General features: G+C 38.7%; 1 protein-coding gene across 1 annotated transcript in view; it reads right to left on the reverse strand.

The window, feature by feature from the left end:
- Positions 1-4,718: 4,718 nt before the first annotated feature.
- abca4b (ATP-binding cassette, sub-family A (ABC1), member 4b) overlaps positions 4,719-4,985 on the reverse strand; it is a gene marked incomplete in the record, with an annotated part of 46,405 nt that continues 46,138 nt past the window's right edge. Inside the window, 1 exon segment of the mRNA XM_014007493.1 lies at positions 4,719-4,985.

The raw sequence follows: 4,985 nt of genomic DNA on the forward strand, positions 1-4,985 counted from the left end.
CTTTTCAAGAAAGAAAATGAAGTTAGACTAAAAGTGAAAATTAACAAATTGACATTTTGGGAAACTAACATTTCAGACTCAAAAGATAAAAAAAAAATTATCCAAGATTGAAAAATGCCTGTGGTTAACGTTCTGCTTTTCTTTTCCCACCTTTCATTTGCCTCATATTAGCTTTGTTCCAGAGGACCAAATGATTGTGCTGCTAAATGCTAAGAGAATAAGCTGCAATCATGTATGAAGAGAGACACATGAATGGGCCATGATTGAATGTTGGTGCGTATTCAGAGAGATTTCCTGTTTGCGCCACTCTGACTGTCACCATCCATCTTTTCCTCTCAGGGCTAATTCCAGTTAAGAATAAGTGGACTTGGCACTAATATACAGTTTTCATCATTTTAAATTAAGGGTGGACAGAAACTTGCTTTTAAAGGTTCATTTTTTTCTCCTCTCTGAACTTAAATAAATGCATGCCCTTTCCTGACTTCATTATTAAACTGTGCCCTCAATTAAACTCGTGGCCCCAAATAGCCACTTCTCGGGATCACAGGCTAATAAAGAGAGACGTCAGAGCAAAACAGAGTCATAATTTCCCCCCAAGAAAACCACACAGCGTTCCTTCAGTTGCAGGAGCCCAACTAAGTTTCTGATGGAAAACTTTATCCTCTGAAATAAAGGATAAGGGGTTTATTCCATGCATGAAAAAGGAAGTCATCACGCTGCCAAAACAATTCTGACTCATCAAAGCGCCAACTTTTCAGGAGCTTGGAAGGCGTCCTGTGGTGTGAGGCATCAAGACGCGGCCAGATCAATTCTTTTAGGATGGGACTACCTCCCTGGATCAGACTTTTTTTCTTCTTTTCCTTCACATCCCCACATCTGATTGATCATACTGAGATCTGGGGAGTTCAGGTAAGAAGTCAGCACCTTGAACTCTTTATTTTACTGTTGCTCCAAACGTTCAGATGTTGAAGCGTGGCGGTGCGTGGCAGGCCGCCGAACGACTCCCAACACACTCAGGGAGAACTAACTAGGTTTTTGCTCTGCAGTGTGGTTTCTGTAAAGACCCACAGTTCCTGTTTTTTTAAAACACGGCCAACAGTTACATGCTTATCATTTGTGTTTTTAGCAGTAAATAAGAGGTCATGCTGACACAAAGCTTTAATTATTGGAACTCATTGCAATGTCATGAAGACTGGTCCAAACTAAAATCAGAAAGTTTGTATAGAATATGATCAATTTAGTAAGTAACTTAGTAACTGAATTACTTAATTTGATGCTTGATAAGACTGCCATACGTTTATATTTTTGACCATTCTGTTTTTCATTACATTCTAAATTCATAGCTACTAATTCAACTGTATACACAGATAAATTGTCAGTTGTTCTTTATTTTTCAGTTCTACATTTTTGATACATAACGTAAAAACACACCTGAGTTGAATGAATGTGTGAGTGAAAAGCTTCTGTAGAACATGAAAAGATAATTCAATCACAGATTTAGATGTGAGCAGGGAAACAAGTAAAAACTGCAGAATAGCGGCCCTCAAAGACCAGGTTTAGAGACCCCAGATCCAGTGTTTCCTGGTCTCAGTTTGTCAGTCTCATCACCTGCAAAGTGTTAGATTATCTTGGTTCAGGATTAATAATTCCATTTGTTGTTTAATGTCCATCACGTTCTGCTTCAGAAGGCTTTTGCTTTGATTCAATAAACCTTCATTCTCACTGTCACTCCTCTTCCAGTTTTAACGTCTGCATTTGGGTCTTTCTGACACCTCCATCACGTAACCCAGACCTTCTACGAGCTGAACACAACATTAACCTCAAATATGAACTTTTTCAGCCCACTAAATATTACGACAAAGCTGATCCAGAGCCCCAGCAGACAGAACGCAGACTTCAGGGGTGGAGTCACCAGAAAATGAACATGAAACTGCTGAAGTGAGCAGGTATCTCTCAGTCCATCACATCGGAGGCAGTTTAAAACAGATGCTGCATGTTTTATTCATCGTTTCAGAGATGTTTACGATGATTAATTCTTTATAGATTGTTGATCTGAAACCAGAGAGTAAATGGAAACGTATACCAGGTTTATGTCCTACGTCCAACAGCACCTGCAGAGGGTCCAGCATGGTTCCATCTGCACTTTATTTGCACAACATTACACAGGGTGATTGCACCAGGACAGAACCGTGCAGCCTGGGAGTCCCAGTTTTATCACGTTAATAACTGACTGGTCTTTCACTCTTCTCTGAACTGCTGGATCATTGGAGGTTTGGAGCTGCATCATTCATCGTCACCCTCAGGTGAGTCAAACAATGACAGTTCATCTGAAATGTTTTATTTACTGATTTATAACATTGTCCGAATTTTTTTTTTTTTTTTTGCTGGACTGTAATCTATATTAATGTTAGAGAAACAAAAATGAGTCAAGTTAAACCTCACAGGCTGTGTGTTAAAGTTACACATCAATCAGAATTAGGTCTTTGTGTGTGTGCGTGTGTGCATGTGTGCATGCGTGCGTGTGTGTATGTATACATATCAGCCAACCTACTCATCCTTCTGTATCAAATGTCACATTTTTTGTCCTTGCTGTTTAGTTGGAAATGTTCAGCTCTTTTCATCACAGATAGTTTAACATAATTTAAAAATATTTAGCAACTTTTCATATCGTCAGGTATTGAAAGTCCTTAAAGTCTGGACTGTAAGACTGTAATAAAAAAGACAGAAGTATGGACATTTTTTTATTTTTACACTCAAAAAATAGATGTGTTGGATTTACTTAAATGTAAAGTATTTTTTCCTTTACTTTAAAAGTAAATGTTATGTAAATGTGTTATATTTGCTCATTTCGGTTGAGCTGACATAATTTGTTTAAGCAAATCCAACACATCTGTTGTTTGAGTGAACAGAAATTATCAATTATAGGTAAATTCCCACAATGTGTGATTCAATTATTTTAATTACTTAACATTGTCTGAATTTTGATTAAGGTGAGAGTATTGAATTTGTCAACATCAGTTTTTAATTATATGTTACATTTAAAACATCTTAGACATCAAAATCAATACAAAAAACAACTAAAAACTAAAAACTAAAAATGCAATAAAACGTGCACGAGTGCAAAATCAGCTCAATTCTAGGCTCTATTTAAATCAAAAAGCATAAAAACATGGGTCTTAGGATTTAAACCTATCTGTAGTCGGTTGTGTGTATCTTAAAAACTGAGCTTTTCCATAAGTTTGGAGAAGCTGCAAAAACCAATGCATTTTAAGAACTTCTAGAAAAAAAAGTTCTCTGAACTTTCTCAGCAGTTTTGTCCCCATGCAAAAGTCTGTTTTATATAACAGTGTTTTTACAGCTAAAAATTCTAAAAATGATCTGAGTGAGGCACACAGAAAGCAGGAATGTAAATAAAAAAGTGGCAATTATTTTGTTGTCAGTTTTATCATTGCCTGTAATTTAACTATGCAATTGTAGATGATTGTAGACTGCAGCGTCCTGGCCCGTAGTGACCTGTGCCGGGTGACCGCATCTTTTGGTTGAACCAGTCTTTGCCGTAATGTGTTTTGGGGTTTGAAAGCCACTGGGACATCATGTTTAGAGAATAAACGTCTCAGTTTTTCTGAAACTCCCCCAACATACGAAATGACCACTGTTCTAGGTTTGGGGGTCTTCATTTTCACCTGGTGGTTGACTGGAGTCCTGTTTGGGTTTCTTGCCTGCTTTCAGAAAAGCTTAGTTAGTGTTACCACACTGCTTCCTTTTTTATATAAGGGGCCTGACTGGCTAAACTTTAAAAGTCCAGCATAAACCAACAACATTGTTATTTTTCAGTTTGGCCATAAAAAGTGTATTTCTAGACTGACTATCCAGAAACAAGTTTGCCCTGGTTTCCTGGGGAAGAAAACAACTCTGACTACAACAGCTAGACCTGGTGGTGTCCTGGTAATACCATTAAAAAAAGATGCTTGTGATAAAGAGAGTAGGGCTGTTGAATGGTTTGCACAGCAGAACTAATCTGACCATTTTTAATGCAAAGAATGAGCCGAACCCCTGTGATGTAAACAAACAGCTTTTTTTGTTGTTGTTGTTTGTTTCAATCAAACAGATGAATCTTTGTCTCAGTGGTCAGCGCTGTGCAATTACATCTCACAGCTTCTTGCGTCATGACTCGCTCGCTCACTCACAGCGGAACCATTCATGCTCATCAGGCCCATTCAGATGTCCACATGGGCAGACAGCAGCACGAGGTCCCCTCCAGAGAATTCATTAGAAGCTGCGAGTTGTGCGGTGCCAACCCGGCCGGAGAGCGCCGGGCCTGTGGGCGGCCTTGGGCAACGATGGCACCACTCGCAGCAAGAGAAGTGTAATTGGACTGTTTGTCACACAAGTCCAGATTGTGACAAGCTACTGAGAGCAGTGTCATGGTGGCCCAGATCCAAAGCTGCTTTATTAATATGCACTCACTTCACAGAAAAAGAAAACCCCCTCCACCACCGTATGGCTTTAAGACATGCAAGGCAGGACTGGAAGACTGAATTAAAAACGCAAACGTTCACATAAACATTATAAAACGATGCGGAATGATTGAGACGACAGACTGCACAGCATGGGAACTGCAAGTCAAAGAAATGCTAGACACTAACGGGCTTTCCTCCTCGCACGCAGAAGAAAACAAATCAATAATCTTTGTTCAAACTGAGAGAAAACATGACTCGTAATGTACGAAACGCGGTAAATAAATATTTTAATGCGTAACGACTCAAAAGAACAGAAGCAGTAGTAAACACAGTTTGCATTCAGCTTGACAGCATTGATTTAAACATAAAATAAAACTGCATTGTAATTTGAACAAAAAATAATAATCCTCTCTAGGGGCTTAAATATTCATTCCTCATTCAGTATGTACATGTTTATACAACCCATCAGTCTGAGCAGACATTCTCACTGTTTACATGTCTCTGCTGTTCAGAGTGACACATAAG

The sequence above is a fragment of the Austrofundulus limnaeus genome, unplaced genomic scaffold, assembly GCF_001266775.1.
Source record: "Austrofundulus limnaeus strain Quisiro unplaced genomic scaffold, Austrofundulus_limnaeus-1.0 Scaffold42, whole genome shotgun sequence".
Taxonomy (NCBI): Eukaryota; Metazoa; Chordata; class Actinopteri; order Cyprinodontiformes; family Rivulidae; genus Austrofundulus; species Austrofundulus limnaeus.